At 38.1% G+C, this 23,904-nt stretch overlaps 1 protein-coding gene across 1 annotated transcript in view; it reads right to left on the bottom strand.

The window, feature by feature from the left end:
* PLA2G4A (phospholipase A2 group IVA) overlaps window positions 1-14,633 on the bottom strand; it is a 153,323-nt gene extending 138,690 nt beyond the window's left edge. Inside the window, exon 1 of the mRNA XM_066261359.1 lies at window positions 14,538-14,633. The gene's annotated coding sequence lies outside the window, so the exon portion shown is untranslated. The remainder of the gene's footprint in view (window positions 1-14,537) is intronic.
* Between the last annotated feature and the right edge of the window lie 9,271 nt (window positions 14,634-23,904).

Here is a 23,904-nt window from a genome sequence, read left to right as displayed (position 1 = left end):
CCACCTAGATAGAACTTCAACATGCAAACGGTTAAGCAAAGGCCTAAAGGTATAAACAAATCTATCTAAGCTCACCCAGGGAGAGAACAACTGAATGCATCTCTCTTTTAATTCCTCACAGAGGAAAGACCATGTGAGGACACAAGGAGAAGGTGACCATCTGTAAGCCAACGGAAGAGGCCTCAGAAGAAAGCAAATCCGCTGACACTTTGATCTTAGACTACTTCCAGCACCCCTTCCTATCCCCTGCAATGCATCCCCACACACATACTCAGGCTAAAAAGGAAATACAGACAAAATAAAAAAGAACATATAGGTAAATTTTAATTTGACTGAAATTTTAAGTTGCCACGTTATTATTTGTTGCTAGATGCAAGATACGAGTTTGAGGGCAGTGAATAACTGAATTTCTTTAAATGATTCATCAGATAAAGCTTTTAAAAAGTCGTTTTCATCTTTTATACTTCCTTGGATTGAATCATAGTTATAAAATGTTTACTTACAAACACTAGATGGATTGTTTCCAAAATTCTTCTCCCCACACAGACCACTATGGAATAATGTCCCGTTGACAAGCGTTAGCTATATTAAGTTCATTTTGAGAAAATGTAGAATAACATTCCACCTTCCACTTAAAAGAAACTGATAATGGTGATGCACTTGTTGTTAACACTTTTAAAATATATCTACCAAGGTGATACAAAAGGCTAGGACCAGGCATGTGCTTTGAGAAGCACCTTTATTTCTCCAGCTTTCCCTCTCTGGACCAGACAGTTTACAATATTCTCCCTTAGGGAGCATTTGTGAGTTGTTGGGGCTTCCACTCCCTCCTTAATTGCAGCCTTCTTTTATGACGTACTTGATTGCCACAGCAGGGAAAGCCATACAGTATATTTTTTCTAAAGTAAACAGTCTTGGGAAAACCCCCAGGAAAACTGTCACACTGCCTTTAATGTTTCATGTGGGTTAGGTTGATCTTGTAGTTAAAGTAGGAATGTCGACAATGATCTCCAAGTGGGAAAAAATGGACAGAAAAATGTCATGGGAGGGGTGGAAGATCAGCAGGGCCGCATGCCTGCCCATGTCAGGTGTTACGGTGAAGTTAAACCAGACGAGCATTCCACAGAAGCAAGTAAGAGGAGTTCAAGTTCGCCATTCTTTTGTCAGGTTGTAAGAAGTTTTAAAATACACTTCTAGACACTGTGAATGACAGTTAACTTTTGAAGTAACCAGGAAACCCAGTCATTTGCAGGATTAAGAGCTCTGTAAGTAGAAAGTATGCATTTGAAAGGAGTATCTTAAGGAATTGTTTGTTTGTTCTGTAGTATGGATCACTTTGGCAGCCTGGTTGAAGCCCAGGGAACTCTTGATACACATATAAAATTCATGAAGTAAAACACTGGATTACAAAGGAAACAAATTATATCGAAATATATGGAGTCCATGCAGTCTAGAAGACCACTTAAATGATCGTTTCAATAAGCTTTGGAGCTCTGTGTCATAGTCCCTCCCTCTACTTCTGTAGAGTACACCTACAGAGTTCTAAAGTTCAATGTAAAAATATTGAGGACAGAAGAACTTACAACACAATAAACGGTGAAATAATAGAAAACCAATTATTTATTCTCATACTATCAACCTTGGCTAGCACCATAATAAACATGCAAGCACAATGTGAATATTTAGGTGTTACCTATCTAAACACAGGTTGAAATCAACTAGAAACTGTCATTTGCTCCAAAATATGAAACTCGTGTTATTTTCAACCATTGATGAGCAAGCTAGAATACAGCCTAAAGGCTATCAGTAAAATTTTAAGAATGTTTTGGTTGAGATTCTGCTGGTGAGATATGATGCCTCAGTGAGTTTTATGAAAATAGGGAACAAAAACAATGTTATTCTCTTTTCTTCATTTAGGACAGGAAGCAGCTCGATAACTATACCTAAACCACAGCCTAAAAAAATACGGAAAGTGTCCGGAATAAAGTGCAGAATGACTTCCCAATTCACGGCATGTCTCGCGGAAATAGGAGGAAAGGCGGGCAAAGAAGAACCTTCTGGGTGCCAGGCCATAAATGCATCTGGAAGACAACTGAACTAGAAGCCAACTCCGTGCCATCAGACCACAAAGAGCTTCCCCTTCTCACCATGCTGCCCAGCTTCGCCCACACGAACTCATCGCTTCCATTCACGGAAGCGCCTGTCCATCGTTAGTGAGAGACTAAAGCATCTTAATGTTAAGAGGATTTATGAAAAATGGCTAATGAATCTTTTTTAAAAAATGAGTTTTGTTAAAGCTTTGAGGAAATATAAGAGTTAATATTTCACCTGACCTGTGGTGGCGCAGTGGATAAAGCATTGATCTGGAATGCTGAGGTCATGGGTTCAAAACCCTGTGCTTGCCCGGTCAAAGCACATGTGACAAGCAACCGATGAACAACTAAGGTGAAGCAACTATGAACTGATGCTTCTTGTTCACCTCACCCTCCTCTCTGTAAAATCAATAAATGAAATCTTAGAAATAAAAGAGTCAGTATTTCAATAATATTATTTTAGTTCTTGAAAATATATTATTTTAATTATGGTAAACAGTGTTTAAAAAGAAACAACAGGTCCAAAATGGAGTCACTTGTGCTAAGCCCCATATCAGCTCACCAAGGCCTAACTGTAGCTGCAAATTCTTGCAGAAATGTGACCTTTAACTGGTCAATGTGGAATTACCCTGTCAGTGTGTATGAGGTACATGACAGACCCTAACCCTTTCACCCAAAAGAAGGTGACCTTGCCTGAAATTATCCACTCTTTCTTAGAAACTTCCTTGTTCTACTCTGCCTATAAAAGCCTTTCACTTTCTACAGCTCCTAGATCCGTGATGGCGAACCTATGACACGCGTAGCCATTTTCGATGACATGCGGCCGCATACCAGAGAAGTACGGGGCCGCATGCTGAGAAGGACGTTTCATCCTTGGCTCCTGCACGGCCAGGTGCAGTAGCTGAGGATAAAATATTTGCTGTAGTGTAGATACTCTGTGCCGGAGGTCTGTAGGCCAAAACATTTTTGTTAAACTATAAATATTGCAAAAATTATAGTTTTTTTCTCGAAGTGACACACCACCTGAGTTATGCTCAGTTTTTTTGTTTTGTTTTGTTTTGTTTTGTTTTTTTGTATTTTTCTAAAGCTGGAAACAGGGAGAGACAGTCAGACAGACTCCTGCATGCGCCCGACCGGGATCCACCCGGCACGCCCACCAGGGGCGATGCTCTGCCCCTCCGGGGCGTTGCTCTGTTGCGACCAGAGCCACTCTAGCACCTGGGGCAGAGGCCAAAGAGCCATCCCCAGCACCCAGGCCATCTTTGCTCCAATGGAGCCTTGGCTGTGGGAGGGGAAGAGAGAGACAGAGAGGAAGGGGGGGGGGGTGGAGAAGCAAATGGGCGCTTCTCCTATGTGCCCTGGCCGGGAATCGAACCCGGGTCCCCCACACGCCAGGCTGACGCTGTACCACTGAGCCAACTGGCCAGGGCCTATGCTCAGTTTTTTGGTGAATTTTGACACACCAAGCTCAAAAGATTGCCCACCACTGTCATAGATGCTCTTTTCTGCTTGTTAAATGAGATCCTGCCCAATTCATAAATTGTTTAATAAAGCCAATTAGATCTTTAAATTTACTTGGTTGAATTTTGTTTTTTAATACCAAGCTGTTCTCGAAAGCTCTAAGGATTGAAAAAGAAAAGGAAGTGCCTTTCAGTTGTAAAATGAAGGATTTATTGTCAGGCTGAAGAAGGAAGAATATCCTGGTAGCCGGCTGTAAAATAAATACCCTCTTTTTTGATGGTTGATTCTTAAAATGTAATGTTTTAGTCATCTTTATGTGGTGGAGCGGTAATTATTCAAATAGTGTAAAGCCCTCAGGAACCTGGAGAAGTAGTCAAAAGCTAAGGAAAGCTGAGAGATGTGCTATAAACCAGACACAAGATGTTAGCTAGGTATCCAATAAAGGCAGGCGAGGCAACAGTATAACAATCAGCACTTAAAATGACAAGTGTAGCCACCAGCTCCTGGAACAGGCAAAGGCATTGAGATTCAGTAAAGTATAGAACCAAACTGGGTTTAACAATTGGTTAAGTAAGGACTTCAACAGGAATTTGGAAGAAACAAAGACTCAATTTCTTCCTACCAAATGCTGAACTCAAGCTAATTTGTGACTACTTCCTACTGGTTAATAATTACCTTGGATAAAAGAATGTTTAATCTACAAGCTCATGATTGTCTATGCATTTTTGTTTTATGAATTTACGTTTTGTGTTTTTGCTTAGTGTCCTGGTCATTCATGTTAAGGATTTCAGATTTTCTTTCTTTCTTTCTTTCTTTCTTTCTTTCTTTCTTTCTTTCTTTCTTTCTTTCTTTCTTTCTTTCTTTCTTTCTTTTCTTCTTTCCTTCCTTCCTTCCTTCCTTCCTTCCTTCCTTCCTTCCTTCCTTCCTTCTTTCTTTCTTTCCTCCTTTCTTCCTTTCTCCTTCCTTCCTTCCTTCCTTCCTTCCTTCCTTCCTTCCTTCCTTCCTTCCTTCCTTCCTCCCTCCCTCCCTCCCTCCCTCCCTTCTTCCTTCCTTCCTTCGTTCCTTCCTTCCTTCCTTCCTTCCTTCCTTCCTTCCTTCCTTCCTTCTTTCTTTCTTTCTTTCTTTCTTTCTTTCTTTCTTTCTTTCTTTCTTTCCTTCTTTCAAAACTCCCACTCCTGAAGCACTTAGCTATTCTCAGCCATTCTAGCTTCTCTGGGTTTGCTCCCAACAGGGTAACACAACTGGAGAAAAACCACGTAACCAGGCACCCTGGTTGCAGTTTTAGGTTCACATTCTCAAAACTCAAAGAAGTTCTCAACACTACACAGCCTCTTTCCAGGGTTCTCCAGTGAATTTGGCACTCCCACTCTAGAAAATGACTTTCTTCCTCCTTTCAAGTCTCTCACCCCACCCCCATCTCCACCCCACTTATAACTGGTGACCTCATTTCCCTTCGCTAAGAAAACAGAAGGCACCGAAGGGAAGTTTCTCATCTTCCCCCCAGCAGATCTGCAAACTCCTTCACACGTACACAAAAGGGGCAAAGTTCCCACTCCTGTTACAGACCTGGCTCCACATGTTGCTTCTCCGGATGCAAAATCCCTCTCTCTTCCTCAAGTACTTCACTCTGATGGCCACCTCTTTCTTTTCTGAGTCATCAGACCTTACTTTCTATCGCACACTCCAATGGGCAAACCTGTTGTCTCCCTCTACTCCATTCTCTCCATATTCTCCTCTTACTCCGGGTCTCCATTGTTAGGCTGTGTTTCACCGACAGATTTCTCAAAAGGGCCATTTGCTCACACTAAACCCGATCCTCCAAGTCCTCACTTCCCCTTCCTTCTCAGTCTGTTCCGTCCACTGAAACTGCTCTTAATCAAGATCTCTCATGACCACCAAGTTTTCAAATGTGACCGTCACTTTTCTACCCTCTGCTTCTCTGGAACCACTTTCCACACTTTGCTTTGCCCCAATCCCTGGTTTTCTGGCCTGGTTTCTTGGTTGCTTCTTTGCAGGCTGATTTACCCACACTGTTCTCTGCCTGGAGCCACACTGTTCTCTGCCTGGAGCCTCCACCTTGACTCACACCACTGTCACTCCATTCAGCTCCCAGGAAAGGCTTCTCATCCCTCTCATCTTGGCTTAAACTCTACTTCTCAGCAAAATCTTTCCATCTTTCACCTCCTCCCCCAGTTATATTCTTCTGTTAAAGTTCATTTGCTTCTTTTATTATCTGTTTATTGTTTGCTTAATTACTGTTTCTTTCCTCCAAGAGGGAATTAACCATACTTGCTTTATTCACTCAGGTGTTACCTAAATTTGGCATCACACCTAGCACGTAGTCAGTATTAATTAAAACTTACTGAATTGATCATGGAAAAAATGCATGCAGCCCAGTGATCAATTCCTGGTAGATAATAGCATCTGCATTTTTTTTTTTTTTTGCCCAATAGGTACAATTCTTAAGTAAAAAAGAGAACAGGCTATCTAAATTTCTTTCTATAATATCTGTTCTTTTTCTTAAGTATTAAAAAATACATTTCCTACTATTTTTCTAGCTATACTGTACAAATTAATAAAATAGTATCTAGAAATTACTTTTCTTGCAGAAAATTGTAATTTTTCTAAGTGTTCTTTTCATTGAGACATAAGGTATTAATTAACCCAGTCAATTGGTTGATCTAAAATATTATTTAAACAAAGAGTAAGAATTTCTGCAAATACTAAATGAGTCCCACAAAATTATTTTGTGTTGCCTTTCATCAAACAGAAACATCATTAGAGATAAGGGTAAAAATCAAACCCATGTAAATATTGTAAACTTTTATATATTTTATAGCTACATCTTTTTTTTCTAAAGTCAAGCACTTTATTTTTATTTATTTATTCATTTTAGAGAAGAGAGACAGAGAGATAGAAATAGAGAGAGAGAAAGAAGGTGTGGGGAGGAGCAGGAAGCATCAACTCCTACATGTGCCTTGACCAGGAGAGCCCGGGGTTTTGAATTGGCAACCTCAGCATTCCAGATCGACACTTGATCCACTGTGCCACCACAGGTCAGGCTAAACTTTTATATATTTTAAATAGAAATCCCTAGTTGTTGCCCCTCAAAAAATAAGTGCCACGTAGCAAGCAGATTAGAAGTAACCATTTAAAATTTTTGTAATTAAGTTTTTAATTAACCAATTGGTTAATTAAATCTCTTCAATTTAGAATATTTGCTATGAGAAAGCTTCCTAAATACATATGTTAGTCTTCTAAGAATCAAAGATTTAACAATATTTTAAAATTATTATCTGTGTTTGAGTTACCATTGCACATGGGAAGTAGGATTTAGAATAATAGAAATGCCTTAGTCATATCTCTGTGAGATCTAAGTTCATGACCTCAATCAATTTTAAATTTATGTGCCTGTTCTTCATGACAGCTGAATGGGAAGAAAGTTTTTACCAGTTTGATATCTGTGGTAGATATCACAGGGATATTATGAAGTCTTATTCACAGATGCAGGAGTTTATACAAGATGTCCCCATAAGTGCACGCATCTTTAAGTACTTTCCCCTATGTCGCTTCTTGATAAATTCTTACAGAATTGCTCTACATTACTTTTTTTAATACGTCCATAATATTATACTTATACACTGCATATAAAAAGCCCACAAAAGAGATTACCCTTTTGTTTCAATAAATAAAAAATGAAATCCTGAAGAACACTTGACACCATTTATCTGGGATATCAACTATCCCAGGAAGACATTGTCTCCGCCACAATCACAGGCCCAAGAATTCAGCAACAATACCTCCTTCCATAGAGAGCCTTACATCCCAGTTTATTGCCCACGTACTAAACTCAATTTGCTAATCTTGTTAAAGCTGTGGGCATTGAAGTATGGGGCAAATAGGAAGTATGTCAATTTACTGACTGAACTTCAGAAACCATCTGCTGACTTAATGTTTCTAGTGACACAGTTGCATCCAGCACTCAAAGTTGACCTACTTACTATGTATTATTTATTAATCAGGTATACAAGTTTATAAGAAACCATTTTACAACTAATGTGAGTTGTTACCCTTGAAAAGGAATGTCTGATTTACCATAAGCTACTGAATTGTTCAGAAAAGTAAAATAATAGTAATTATTTTTTTATAAATGATTAATCCAAGGTCAGAGTAACCATTTTAATACAAAAGTTCTATGCCAACTTCCAGGGTAAATAAAAAGAACAACGGGCTCTGTAGGTTATGCTTGGAATATTTTCAGAGAATTCTCTGTTCCCTAATGAAAATAAAACCTCTGGTAAAATCAGCACTTTTTCTGTAACTTGTAACATGTCTGTTTTGTATTTTTAGATAAAACTTTATATACCTAATCTCCTTAAATAAGCATATATCTATATAAAATGGTAAATAGGTTCAAAATTCAAATTCTATTTTTTTTAATTTATTTATTTGAGAGAAAGAGGAAGGGAGAGAAAGAGATAGAAATATCAAACTGTTCCTGTCTGGGCCCTGACAGGGATCAAACTGGCCACGTCTGTACTTCAGAGCGATGCTCTAACCAACTGAACAATCCAGACAGGACCAAAATTCTAGATCATTTGCTATTTTTTCAAACATTTTTTTTTTTTTTTTGTATTTTTCTGAAGCTGGAAATGGGGAGAGACAGTCAGACAGACTCCCGCATGCGCCCGACTGGGATCCACCCGGCACGCCCACCAGGGGCGACGCTCTGCCCACCAGGGGGCGATGCTCTGCCCCTCCGGGGCGTCGCCTTGTTGCAACCAGAGCCACTCTAGCGCCTGGGGCAGAGGCCAAGGAGCCATCCCCAGCGCCCGGGCCATCTTTGCTCCAATGGAGCCTTGGCTGCGGGAGGGGAAGAGAGAGACAGAGAGGAAGGTGGGGGGGGGGGGAGAAGCAAATGGGCGCTTCTCCTATGTGCCCTGGCCAGGAATCAAACCCGGGCCCCCCCGCACGCCAGGCTGACGCTCTACCGCTGAGCCAACCGGCCAGGGCTTCAAACATTTTTAAATGTTTGTGCAATCTTCTCTATTAAGTCAATCAGTAATCCAGTTAAAAGAGAAGAACAATTGAGTTAATATGGAAACCTGTACTTTCCGACCTTTCCCAATAACTTTTCTGATGTTAAGAAAAATAGGAAGAGGCTGACAGTCTTAAAAAGAACACACATCGAAACTAAAAACACAAGCCAATTAATCAATTATTCAACTAAAGCATCTGCAATGCATCAAAATGGAAATCATAAGACTTGGACATTTCTTTTCAAATTAGATAATCAGAAAACATTGTAAATTAAGAAATCACAAAATTGAAAAACTAAGCAAGTGTAGGCTGAGTGTTATAAACATATGCATTTTCTGTACTGTAGAGTACTAAAATTACACCTATTACAAATGACATATTTGTGTTCTAATTCAAAACATGCTGTTACCTAAAATACCTAAATTTGCCTGAAGACTGACTCCAAAGTCAAGCAAAGGAGGAGAAAGAGTAAGGAAAATGGAGTGCTGATTTACAACTGCATGTGCTAAGAAGCTATCAGCCTGTCAGCTTTAACCCAGAGGTCCTTAAACTCTGATAAGGATCACTTATAAGTGTTTGTTGAGTTTCTCTAGTCATTTGAATTCATTAAATAAGTGATTAGGCTGGTAATGTGGCTTTACAAGTCTGCTTCTTGTGAGCACTGAATTATTTAAGTTTATTTTATACTTGTATAGAAGAGAGAGAACTATTTTCAAAGACTGTTCTAAGGATAGACAAAAAATCAGAGAGAATCAGCCTGACCTGTGGTGGCAGAGTGGATCAGGCGTTGACCTGGAAATGCTGAAGTCGCCAGTTTGAAACCCTGGGCTTGCCTGGTCAAGGCACATATGGGAGTTGATGCTTCCTGCTCCTCCCCCCCTTCTCTCTCTCTCTCTCTCTCTCTCTCTATATATATATATATATATATATATATATATATATATATATATATATATATCTTCTCTAAAATGAATAAATAAAAATAATTTAAAAAAACAAAAACTACAATTAAAAAAAATCAGAGAGAATCAAAAACAGGATCACAAACCAGAGTGACAAAAATTGGGGCATCTCTTTTTCTCAGGCATGGATGGTATTAAAAGAACAGAACACTATTTGCTCTATTTACTGTCTTGGAAAAGAACACAAAAACCAATTTTTTGGTTCACACAACTGTCAGTCTCCAAATTGTCAGAGTAGAAAATGAAGAGTTCATTAAAATTTAAATTCATTTTCTCTAAGTTGGTTTGTGATGAACATGAATGCTATCTTTTTTATGAAAGCTTTATTAGGAATAACCATGTAATTCTTAGTTATTTTCCTCAACATTGAGCAAATCTGGATGTCACTGGAGGTGTGGGAGAGCCTACAAAGATTTTGGACTTCTTCTCAAAACCCGCTTCAATTTCCCTAATTTTGAAGAATATGACAGTCTATGGAATAAAAATGGATTGCTTTCATTTTTCTATGCATCTCAGCCATTTTTAAAGGAGTTTCAGGAAACAATAAAGTCAATCCCCCAAAATTTAGAAAAGCAGCTTTCAAAACTTCTATTTCCAGTTCAAAATTTAGCCTTCAATGTTAAGACCCTTGACGCTCTTCAAAACTGAGGATCCCAAAGGGTCTTTGAGCATGTAAGTTATATCTACTGATATTTACTAAACTAGAAATTAGAATTGAAAAAAGATTTAAAACTCACATTGAAAGAGGCAATTCATAAACATAAACATGTAAGTGGCCATTTTGAACATTATTCAACCTTCTTTCTTTTTTTCTTTCTTTCTTTTTTTTTTTTTTTTTTTTGTATTTTTCTGAAGCTGGAAACGGGGAGAGACAGACAGATTCCCGCATGCGCCCGACCAGGATCCACCCAGCACGCCCACTTGGGGCGACGCTCTGCCCCTTCAGGCGTCGCTCTGCCGCTACCAGAGCCACTCTAGCACCTGGGGCAGAGGCCAAGGAGCCATCCCCAGTGCCTGGGCCATCTTTGCTCCAATGGAGCCTTGGCTGTGGGAGGGGAAGAGAGAGACAGAGAGGAAGGAGGGGGGTGGAGAAGCAAATGGGCGCTTCTCCTATGTGCCCTGGCCGGGAATCGAACCCGGGTCCCCCGCGCACCAGGCCGATGCTCTACCGCTGAGCCAACCGGCCAGGGCTATTCAACCTTATTTCTAAAAAAAAATGCAAATTTAAATGAGATACCATTTTCATATAACAATGTCTAATTTTTACTTCGTTGGTTGTAGTATTTGAGCGATAATACAATGCTGACTTAGGGAAATTCTACTTTCTTATACTGCTTATAAATGGATACAATCTTTGTCAAGAACAAAATGGCAAAAATAATAACTAGCATTCCATGACATACTGCAAAATATTTTTAGAAATCCTCCAGATAATCACTTATTATTAGATTTCTATTTTACAGTTGAGAAAAGAATGTATTACTAAAGCAATTACTGGTTCACCTTGTAAGTAATGGAACTTTTGTTAAAACCTGGAATATATGTATACATATATACACTTATAAGAATCTATCCAATACCTGACCAGGTGGTGGCACAGTGGATAGAGCGTTGACCTGGGATGCAAAGGACCCAAATTGCAAACCCTGAGGTCGACAGCTAGCTTGAAGCCCAAAGTCGTTGGCTTGAGCAAGGGGTCACTGGCTCACCTGGAGCCCCCCCACACACACACACACACTAAGGCACATATGAGAAATCAATCAATGAACAACTAGAGTGCCACAACAATGAGTTGATGCTTCCCATCTCTCTCCCTTCCTGTCTGTCTGTCCCTCTCTCTGTCTTTGTCACTGAAAAAGAAAAAAGAATCTATCTAAAGGAAGTGAGCAAAGATGTGTATACACATTTATGTGAGAGGTCTTAGCTGAAACATCATTTATTATTACAGTGGAAAACTGTAATCTATCTAAATATCCAACAGGTAATAATAATCTGCCAGCTCATTTCCACAGATTAAAATTACATCATGGTGAGAACCATACTCTCACTCATGGATGGATTGACATTATTTGCACAGTGTGTAACATATAGTAGGAACTCAATGATATTTGTTTAAGATATACATAAATACAAAATATTGCACGAGTACAAAAAAACGTTTAAATGGAAAATTTCATGATTGAGGAGGAAGCATGTTATAAAACAGAATGATGAACAATATATTAAATTATTTAAACAAGGAGGCCATCATTAGTCTGAGACAACTTTCACACCATGGCAGCCTACACAAGCAAGCCAAAATCTAACCCTGTAAATGCCTCAAAGTTACAAAATTGAAAACTAAGGACAACCAATCACAAATAACCAACTAAGCTTTAAGCTTTGGCCAATCAATAACTTCCTTATTTTGCTTCTACTTTTTCTCTATAAGTCTCTGCCCCAATATCTTGTTGGCAAAGTGCTCCTAATCACTTCTAGCTTTGCATCGCCTCATTCCAATTGATCTTTGCTCAAGTAAACTCTTAAAATTTTTAATATGCCCCATTTTATCTTTTAGCAAGTATGATCACAATTTTATAACACCTACATGTGAATGCATGTATAAAAAAAGTTTAGAAGTATAGAAAAATGTCTAAGTGTACAAACATCAATTCCTGTCTCTTTGCTGATGCATGCTAGTTACTCAATAAATATTTATTGATTGAATAAATGAATGAATGACATTATAAAAGTAGCTACCCCTTTGGGGGTTATAAGTAACTGTTTAATTCTTTGAAATTGTCTATATTTAATAAAACTTAAACAGTGAGCATGAATTATCTTTGTAATAAATGACTTGTAAAACATAAGCATGCTGAAATATCTAGTTAGGAATTTTGGAATGAAAGACCAAATATAGACTTCCTACAAGTCAATTAAAAATAACTTGTACCTTTTTTCTACTATGTTTTGCTTACTGCATTCAGCAATAAAAAGTATCAAATGTTAGAGAAAAATGGCAAGCGTAACATTGTGCAGCTAGTTATTTATTGGGGTTAAGTCTAGAATCTAGGTCACTTGGTTTCCAGACAAGTAGTTTTTTCCATTACACCAAATTGCGTCGAGTTCCAGAACGCTAACAAATGAGCGAACAATACAGGCCCTGCAATAGTCACTGTAAGGTAAGTCTTTACTTATAAGTAAAATGATTTGCTAATTATTTAATATTATCAGAAAACTACAAAGTTCTGAGAAATACTACATTTTCCTGTGACGTGAATTGTTTCTTGGGAGGAGGGGTATGAACTTCCAAAAGCTATTTCCTAATTTGTGCATGGTAGGGGAGCTTATGTGCAGTATTCTAGGGAAGGGTCCGCAGCTTTCATAATACTTATGAAAGGGTCTCTTTAGTTGAGAGCAACTAAAGCTATAAAGTTGGCAGTCAAGAGGAAGAAAAAAAACTGATGGTAAGTAAAAGGCATAGGAGAGGAAAAGGAACCATAGCTAATTGTCTTCCTCTTTTTTATTCCTGGAACATACTTTTAATATGCAAATGATCTGGTCTCATGACTTTGCTTTCTAAGCAAGTGACACTAGGAATGATGGTTAAAAACAGGCCAAATTATATCTATGTTGTAAACTTTCACATAAGTGCAAAGTACTTCAAGAGTGATCTCTTTTTAATGTTGTGAATCATTTTGAAGTATTTTGCATTTATATTTCATTAGGAAAAGGAAAATTATTGAATAGAATTCTTAGTTTCTTGTCCCATAAAATGTGCTTCCCCTACAGGAAGTTTTTGTAAAGCTGCTGTGGGCAAATGCAGATTAAACACTCCTCTAGGCATTTCACAATTATTGCTTAATTTAAAATTTAACTCTTCCTCTGCTCAATGAAAGAAGCAAATAACCTGTTTCTTATCCCAACATCAAACTTGATTGGCAGGGTCTAGGGACCTCTGGAATATAATTTGAAAACTCTTCGCAGGGTTTATTTCACTGCCACTCTCTGCAAATACGTCTTGGGCTATAGTTTCACATATAGCAACACACAGAAACAAAACAAACTACAAATTCTCCTGAAAGGGTTAAAAATGCATATATCATAGCTTAGAATTGACACCCATCCAACAGGTATGCCTCCGGGACTCTCCCTCTGCCTCAGCTGAATAAGTGCTTACGTCATCAACCAATAGGAAGAGCATCTCTTGTTTTAGTTTCCGAGGTGAACATCATTACTTTTATGACTAAAATGATTATAAGCTGTAGGAGACCCAGACAGACTATGCCACTATTCTTTCAATCCCAATGCCTTTTTACTGCTTCTTCGAAAATAAAATTACTAAAAATATTCACACTCAAAATGTAATTATTATTTGATCAAATCTTTTCCACTGTCTAGTTCGGAGCTCGGTTCTCCGGGCATGCCCACTACCTTAGGAAAAGGCGAATCAGAATACCAGTCATTTTACAATTAATTTTTCAATATTGACTCCCCCCGCCCCCCAGCATAACACTGCAACACATTAAATACCTAGAAGTTTTTTTTTTTTTGCATAAGTGACCGAAATGACTATTTTTTAATTCAAACTCAAATGATTCCACAAATTTGGTGGCTAAACAGCATGGGGCTGTCAAACACACGCGGCTCAAGCACAGGGATCTGTGACCAGGGGGTGGCATCACGTGTAGTTCTAATAAGCAACACCTCTCTGCCCTTTTCAGTGTTGGTGTTGGCTTTCTTTCGCGCTGTTAAGTGAAGGAAACACCTTTATCTTTCGACTCCACAGTGCATTTAGACCCCTTCAAACTGGCATTTGTTAGAGGAGGATTAAGTCCCCGATCTGTCACATTTCAAAAGGCAGAGGACTGGCACACTTTTTAAAATAGTGACTACTAGATTTCCTTCCGTCCTTTCCTTCTTCCAAGATACAAACTGAAAGCTAAGGAGGGTGGGAGAGAGAAGTGGAGTGGAGTGGGGGAAGAGTAAATATATTGCTTACTGTTCCCAGAGTTACAAGAGCTTCTTCGGGCTCCTTAACGCCTCTAGCTTTCTGTCAGGATCCTTTAGATTAGAGTTTGGGACCACAGAGAAGTTAGTCTGGTCCTTGGTGGGCGGAGTTAAAATGTGGGCTGGCTTCTTTCGGTCTTCGCAGATGTTTTAAGGTGGAATGAAAAGAAAGCAAGAGAAAGAACCGTCCCTGCAGATGCTGGTATCCTGATGCAAATGATTACTTATCAGAACCACGAGTTTGAATCAGGACACACGTTTAAACAATATTTGAGTTAACCGGTCCTAAATTACACGGATGATGGGGTGGTGTGTGTGTGTGTGCATGCGTGTCTGGAAGTTCTTCTTGTCCTTAAGTAGATACCACTTCTTCTTTTTTCTCAAACAAGAACTAAATCGAAAACAGGAGTTACCTAGAGCATATTCGCATTCTTTAAAAGGCAACATTTAGAACCCTAAGTATAAAATGAGTACATTTTGAAGATAGACAATATAAGACCACTTTAAAAATCAAATCTGTCCAAATATTTCCTCTCCAAACTTAAAACACCTGAGTTGATACTCTTTGTTTGTAAATGTAAGATTAAAGACATACCAGAGGCCTGACCTGTGGTGGCACAGTGGATAAAGCGTCAACCTGGAATGCTGAGGTCCCTGGTTCGAAATCCTGAACTTGTCTGGTCAAGGCACATCTGGGAGTTGATGCTTCACACTCCTCCCCCCTTTCTCTCTCTCTCTCTCTCTCTCTCTCTCTCTCTCTCTCTCTCTCTCTCTCTCTCTCCTCCTCCTCCTCCTCCTCTCCTCCTCCTCTCTAAAATGAATAAAATAAACTAAAATGACATACTAGAGACTGTAATACATCTATATTGAGATTTAGGGGGGAATGACCGAGTTAGGTTGATCTATAGTTTTGCAGTATAAATTCAAATACCTGACATCACTATAACAAAGAAGATGTCCTGTTTAAATATATCCAGATTTCACAAGAATAGATTAGTGTCTTTAAAGGTTGATTCACTTAGTATATCTTGTTTTCAAGCCCAGAATCTTCTTTTTTTTTTTTTTTTTTTTTGCCTTTAATCAAATACTGAGCATACTCTCCTAGCTTTCTGATACTATTTTCAAATAATATAATTTCTGCTGATCCCATCATTAAGTCTTATGAATTTTCTCTTTCCTGTAACCCAAAATTCAACTCCTTTCTGTTTTTATTTTTTCCCAAATTCAACCAGATATGTTATAAATCTCAACTTCCTTAAAAAAAATGCCAGTAGTTGCCTGACTGGTGCAGTGGATAGCGCCTCAACCTGGGATGCTGAGGTCCCAGGTTCAAAACCCTGAGCTCATTGGCTTAAGTGGAGGATCACAAACATGATGGTCACTGGCTTGAAGTCCAAGGTCACTGGCTTGAGCAAGGGGTCACTGGCTTGGCTTGAACCCCCTCTGTCAATCAAGGCACATATGAGAAGCAATCAATGAACAACTAAAGTGACACGACTATGAGTTGATGCCTCTTATCTCTCTCACTCCCTGTCTCTCTGTCTCTCTTCCTAAAAAGAAGAAGAAGGAGGAGGAGAAGGTGAAAGAGGAAGAGGAGGAGAAAGAGAAGGAGGCGGAGGTGGAGGAGGAAAAGGAGAAGAATAAAGAAGGAAAGAAGGAAGGAAGAAAGGGAGGGAGGGAGGGAGGGAGAGAGAGAGGGAGGGAAGGAGGGAGGGATGGGAGAAGGAAGGAAGGAAGGAAGGAAGGAAGGAAGGAAGGAAGGAAGGAAGGAAGGAAGGAAGGAAGGAAGGAAGGAAGGAAGGGCGAGCCTGACCAGGCGGTGGTGCAGTGGATAGAGAGTCGGACTATCAGGATGCCGAGGACCCAGGTTCGAGACCCCGAGGTCACCAGCTTGAGCACAGGCTCATCTGGCTTGAGCAAAACGCTCACCAGCTTGGACCCAAGGTCGCTAGCTCGAGCAAGGGGTTACTCGGTCTGCTGAAGATCCAGGGTCAAGTCACATATGAGAAAGTAATCAATGAACAACTAAGATGTTGCAATGAAAAAAAAGAAAGAAAGAAAGAAAAAGAAGGCAAGCAAGCAGTGTCTAATGGGGATCAAGATCTTTCATTTTCCAAAGAAGACTTTGAATTTCTTAAAAGGTGATATGTGCTAAGTAGAGCAGCAGACAGTACACTGCTATATTTCACCTTTTCCTTCAGGCACAATTAGTGAAAGAAAGACTAAGTTTTCAGGGCACACTCATTCTAAGACTGACAGAGAAAGACCTCTTGAAAAGCTGCTTCACATACTTTCATCAGTTTGCTAATAAAAGTTGGTAGCTCTCAATATTTGAATTGGGTATACAATAGTGTGTCACATGTTGAAGATAAAAAAAATTTTTGATTACATGCTTTTAAAGACAATTTCAGAGTATGTTATGGCTAGAGTTTTAACTTATGGGAAGATGATTGCCTCTTTCCAGTCTTAACTAAATCAGGTTGACTTATCTCCACACTTGCAGTCATTAAAAGCTTCTGCAGGAGTGCCTCTCCCTCTCTGTAACTGGTGTAGAACATCTCCCATTTCCCCATTATGTGATTCTGTGGCCCCATGCCCACAACCATTCTGGCTCTCTTCTTATGATCTCATTGTTCACATAGACCCCTAGATAGATAGCCCAAGTCTCAGATTTACTGTCTTTATTCTATCCATCTCCCCCCCCCCCTGCAAAAAAAAAAAAATCCAGCATTAGCCTACTGATTCCAAGGACCTCTGCCTCCACCTTAGGTAAGAGAGACCCAGTCCTCATAGCCTGCCTCAGGCTGTAGGATCAGTTAGGTCTGAAGACCTGTCTTCCCCAGGTCTGTCCATCAGTGAAGATCTGTTAGGAGAAGGTATACACGTAGAAACTGCTAAAACTGAGCAGTATTGTAGCAGCCTCTAATGCAAATCCACTGCCACATCTTCCATTATTGCCAATGAGTTTTATACAATAGTATTTGCTATTATTAACAGCTTTGAATTTTAGACTGAGAAGAATAAACTATTTTTAGTACTGGGCAAGTAAGCAAAAATGAACAGACTCACAACTGGTCAAATTAACTAAGAGGTAATGCCTACTTGTCAAAATCAATCATTTAAAAAGCAGAAAAAAACATCATGTTTCCACAATTGATTTTTCTTCCTTTATATGCAGCTGCTTCTATTCTCTTTTTAATGACTTCTACCTCACCCATCCAGTAATCTCTACTACACAAGAGATCTGTTTTCCATAAACGTGGGCACGAAAAATGAGCTACTATTTGATAGTTAAATCCATACATCCAATGAAAATAATTAGCCAGCATGCTAATCAGCATTCTATTAAGGTGTTAAGAGAGAGTTGAAAAAAGATATATAATCCAGATTGTGGATGGACATAAACAGACAATAGTCTAAATGGCTACCAATTAAACAATTTTATTAATATGTCCCTCTTATCCACTGCTATGCTTGAGTATTCTGGTTCGTCATACAAGTATATTTATGGTAAGATAATAATAAGTTCTTGCTATTTATGTCCATGAATATTATTAATATGAGTCATTCCTCTCTGCGTGTACTAACAAAAGCAAGTTAGTTAAGACAGCTGAATCAAAGAAAACTGAAGTAATTCTCACCTATGAACTTTTTGGCATCCAGCTAATAATAGACCCTCCTCTTTCTTTTAACACAGAGACCATTCTTATACACCTTTCCCTTAAATTCCACTGAACTAACTCTACTCATCCTGAAGGATTAATCCAGTTACTGCTTTGTGTAGAAATTTTCTCTACCCGCTCCCCGTTCAGCTCAAATAATCCTTCCACTTGAACAAGAACACTCATTAGAACACTGATTAATCTATATTATAGTTGGCTATGCAAGAAAAAATATTTTATGCTTTATAATGGCAGGAGATTAGCCTTCTTCAATTTAGTAAGCCATCTCCAACCCCTAAACCCCAAGGCCATGACACGTTAGGAGCTCAAAGGATGTTTATTGAATTTGTTATTCATGATATTGGGTTGAAAGATATCTTAAACCTGACACCCAAAAAGCACTTTAACTGCCACTGTCATTTTCATCCTTACTAAAGAAAAGAAAGCTTATTTTTTTTGTTCCCCCCACACACATTAATAAAATTTCTGGAGATATGAGGCTAATCAGAGAAGAATGTCATGAACCCTAATTAAAATGTATGTACAATGAATTTAAATGTTCAATGGCATGATGAAAGCACAGATCTAGGGACAGGGTTTTTATAAACATAAGAACTGTATTTTAATAGCTAAATATCTACTGGTACTTACAACTTGTACTTTCAATGTTAATTTACTATATTCATACAGTTACAATAATATTTTGACCTGAAAAGTGGAAGTAGTCATTTTTTTTCATTTCTTTTTTCATTGAAAATGTTAGGCAGATTATTATTACTCTATTAAACATTTTCCTCTTCAATTTTTCAATAAAATATATTAAGACAGCTATAACAAATAAAACACTAGTAATATCATTGGTACTCTTGATAGAGAGCCCGGTACTTTGTATTATCATCACTACGTTTCCAGTGTCATTAACCGCTATATTCATGAAATTAAGTATTAGCATTTTTATTTAGAATCCTAATATTATATAAGCACACACAAAAAAGTATTGAAGCCAAGTTTTCAATCCAAGTCTGTCTGACTCCCAAGCCCACAACTTTCTCAGCATATTATACCATCTCTTATAGCAAGTTTTGTTTGATTATCTTTTCAGCATTGTCCCAAGTCAGCCAAATCTCGGACTGTACCACACTGGTAGTGGAGCCACTGATAGGAAAAAAAAACCCCTCTAAGCACCAGGCTAGGAACCTTCCTGCTGTTCTCTTCCTCATCAGTCATGGTCACTCCTTGCTTCCTTACACTCCCCCCGCCCCACATTCCTTCATTCAACTTTGGGTTTCTATATTCAAAATTTTTATATCTACATTTTCCTATTGACTTCTACGACTATACCTTAATACCCACCCTCCTTTTCAGCTTCTGTCACAAACTACAAACATATACTACACAAGTGGAACGGTCATCCAGTTGACAATTAATATGAGTTAGTACACAACAGAATATTTTGACTACAGACAAACCACATTCAGGAACTTTTGACAAAGCCAAGCTGTTCTAATTCATCTTACCTACTTGTGGCAATAATTCAGCAAGTTGTTTTTTGCTCTTCAAGATCCCTCTAAACTTGGCAATGCAAGTGCCTGTCTAATTTCAGCCATTCTGCCAGAATGGGCACAAGCCCAACTACACAGCTCAGAATCTAACTCGCAGGCACTTTACGGGCTTTTAAAAACACTTGTGTTCTTGCAATTTAAACACATTGATGAGCATGAGGGCGTCCGAGCCCAAATCCTTTGCTTGGAAAGTAATTCTGAGCAGGAAGATTACTAAGTGAACATCCAGAGTTCTTCAAGTTACTGAGCTCTGTTAGAAGTCAGCAGAGGGTTTTCAAAAGAGGATTGAGATAATAATACTCATAAAGTCAGTGGGTAAGCAGCTTCAAAGGTACTTTTGCTTTTGCTTTATTTAAATTTGATGTTTGAAATACATTGTCAAGGCCAACAGTTTCCCTTTGGAAATCTACATGTATGTACATCTCATCTTTCTCTGATTGGAAGCACAAAAACAAACAAACAAGCAAACAAAAAAACGCAAGTAACTCTTAATCTGCACCCAAATGACAAAGACAGTCACATACTAGAATTTAATTTCATTACATTTATGATCTAGCCTTGAATCCCAGATGTTTCAAATTTATTTTTAGGGTGAAGTAAAATTTGAGGTAATTTAAAACTACAACAAAATTCCAAAAATTGCTCAAACAAAAGTCTTTACCCTCATCGAACTCATTCTAAATTAACCAAATGATCTAACTGTTTCACTTGTATAGTGGAGACCATTAAGAAAATATTGCTGACATAATATATTTAAATATTTCTTTTAATTAATACCTTGCTGAGCTATTTTTGCTTGCCCGAGAATAGTAGACTGGTCCAAGAACTGAATTAAAATAAAAGTCTAATGTCCTAAAGAGTAATATGCACATTCTTGCTCCTAATTTGCTACAGTTTAAAAAGCAGTGCATGATCTGATAATAGTTTACTGTACCATTAAAATCGGAAGAAAGAAGGAAAGACTATTTTGCTATCTATAATAGTTCTAGAAAAGCAGTCTTCCTTTCACCTGGTTTTCTAGATATTTCTATTTTCCTTTCTACCCTTTCTGACATTTAAAATAAATGCCTTCTTAAGTTATAGATGGTCATTTTTTGGAATATTTCACTAACATTGATACAACATTCTTTTTGAATATAATATGAATTTAATAATAACAATAATCACTTAATAAGTATATTTGTTCATTTGAGCAGTCATTCACAATGATTTTAAAATGTCTTGGCTAGGAAATTCTTTAAACATTTGTAACTTACTTGGGGAGGCAAAAATTAATTTCAGTAAGCACATGCTATTCCTGAGAGGCCTACTGGCCAAGTTTCTTCATCCCTTCATAATAAGAAGCTTTTCTGTTGCTTCTGAGTCAACACTGGTTCTTGGGAGCACTTGAAGTCATTATCCAACTTTACCAAGGGCTCTATGTAGCCACTTCCCAGAAGTCTTGACTACTTATCATGTGCTTAGCATATTGTTAGGCAGCAGAGAGAGCAAACTGAATAGACAAGGTCCATGTTTTCATGGAGCTTACATCCTAGTGAACAGAAAAGACAAAGAATAAAATAAACAAGATAAAGATTTAAAACAACAACAACAAATACAGCACTTCCAGGAAAGGCCTCTGGAGAACGATCAGCCATGAAACTGAATGTTGGAGGAATATTCCAAACAGAAGACCAGCAAGTGCAAGAACAGAAAGTTGTGAAAGATGCATATAACTGAAAGCCACTTTAAGTGTCCCAAACAGGAAGTGCAAGAGGGAGGAAAGAGAGATAAGGGAGGACTGAATTGAATCTGAATTCTAAGTTGGTCATGAAATTAGGAAAGGAATTTGGTGGGTAGTTAGCATAGTTAAAGACGCAAGGGCAGGAAAATGGTTAGCAGGAAGTGCAAAGGCAATTCCGGGAGAAAAGGAATGGTTATTGGGAGACTAGTAGGAAGGAAGTTTAGAAATGTACATGGGGGGTGAGACTTTTAAAACTCTTGAATAATAGACTGAAGGATTTGAACATTTTCCTGTAGTAAAAAAGAAAATTTTAGGTACCAAGGATAGTATTGGTTAGATGTATTATTATGTTTTGATTTTGGTAGTTGTTTTCAGAGGTAGATATTGCTTTCTTGGATCTTTACAGGAGAGTGAGATTTTTAACTACTATTCAGGAACATAACAAGATAAACTGAAGATGGAGATAAGTGATATGTGGAAGGAGAAAACCAAAGTGATTACTATGTCAAGAAGACATGATGTATTTCATAGAAAGGAAGGCCTATCAGGATGAACAAGATGGAAACAAAGGGTTGGAACAATTCGACAAAAGTCAATACAGGCATAAGCTAGACCACACGGTAGGAGAAGGTAATCTGCACAAGACTAATGATTCAGAGACTCTTTTTTTTAATCTTATTTTTATTAATTTTAATGCAGTGACATTGATAAATCAGGGTACATATGTTCCGAGAAAACATCTCCAGATTATTTTGACATTTGATTATGCTGCATACCCCTCACCCAAAGTCAAATTGTCTTCCGTCACCTTCTATCTGGTTTTCTTTGTGCCCCTCCCCTCCCCTTATCCCTTCCCTCTCCTTTCTCGCCCCCTCCTCACCCCTCCACCCCACCCCCTGTTACCATCACATTCTTGTCCATGTCTCTGAGTCTCATTTTTATGTCCCATCTATGTATGATTCAGAGACCCTATTGAGAATTAAGGACTTAATGTCTTACATCTAGTATGTATTTAATAATGTTTTATTAAGATTTAAGATTTAAACTTCAAATTGCTGTTTACCTCACGAATTTATATTGGAATAAGTAAATCAGTTATTTGGAATCAGTTTTGTCACCCTGAAGCTGTGAAAACAATGGGGGGGAGGTTTGGGATTATAAAATGTGTGCTCTGCTTTGAAGTGCTCATGGACGTAAACATGAGTGCTTAGGGAAGAAGTCTTGCCAATATATGAGCGTCATACCCTGGAAGAATGAACATGAGGGAAAAATAGTAGCCATTTATTGGGGTTCCGAGAACATGTTTATACTATTTCATTTAATTTTCAGCTGCACTATGGCAGGGAATTATCTGCATTTTATAAATTAGAAACTACAGTTTATGTTCATACAATTGCCCGAGGTAGGTTCCTAAGTATTAGAGCAGAGATTTAAACTGATTTCATCAAAGGCCATGGCTTCTTTTCTTCTGATGGATACTTTAGTTGTTTGCATGTTTTTGACTATTGTAAATAATGGTACATGAACACGAGGAAGCAGATATCTCTTCCACGTAGAGTTTTGTTTCCTTCAGACAAATTCCCCAAAGTAGAATTGTTGGATAATATGGTAGCTCTAGTTTTAATTTTTTTTGGAACTGCCATATTGTTTTACATAGTGGCTGCACCAATTTACAACTCTACCAACAGGACACAGGGTTCCCTTCTCACCGGTACTTGTTACCTCTTGTCTTTTTAATGATGGCCAACCTAACAGGCATGAGGTGTTATCTCAATGTTTTAATTTGCATTTCTCTAATAATTGTTGACACTGAGGAACTTTTTATGTTCCTCTTTGGCAATCTCTGGTTCTTAGCCCATTTTTAATTTGATAATTATTATTTTTGCTATTGACTTATCTGAGTTCTTTATATATTTTGGACATTAACCCCTCATCAGATATATGATTTGTAAATATTTGCAATAATTCCATATGCTGTCTTTCCATTTTGTTAATATATAAGTTTTTTAGTTTGTATAGTCCCATTTGTTTATCTTGGTAAAATTCTTCTTGGTATGCTAGTGCGAGGTATGCCAGAATTACTCCTCTCCAAGTCAGACTAAACTCACCAGCCTACTCTATGTAGGGATAAAAGCTATATTTTTCTGTCATGAGAGCTCTCTTCCATCAGAGACAATATTAGCATGAAGAATAAAGTGAAAAAGAAGTCATTGCTCCTCAAAATTTTCTCATCACCTATTACTTCCCTTCATTCTCTATATTTGTAAAACTAAAAACATGATTTCCACCAAATGACACAAATATTTTCAGAGATGCTCACTGGATCCTTATTTTAAAATTTTTTTCATCTAAATTAATATATATGCAGCTATTTTATTTACATGTTCCTTAAAAAAATACCACAAATTAGGG

This window comes from Saccopteryx bilineata, chromosome 2 (genome assembly GCF_036850765.1).
Source record: "Saccopteryx bilineata isolate mSacBil1 chromosome 2, mSacBil1_pri_phased_curated, whole genome shotgun sequence".
Lineage (NCBI taxonomy): Eukaryota > Metazoa > Chordata > Mammalia > Chiroptera > Emballonuridae > Saccopteryx > Saccopteryx bilineata.
Note: the sequence above shows the minus strand (reverse complement) of the source record. Positions and strands in the feature narration are given on the sequence as shown.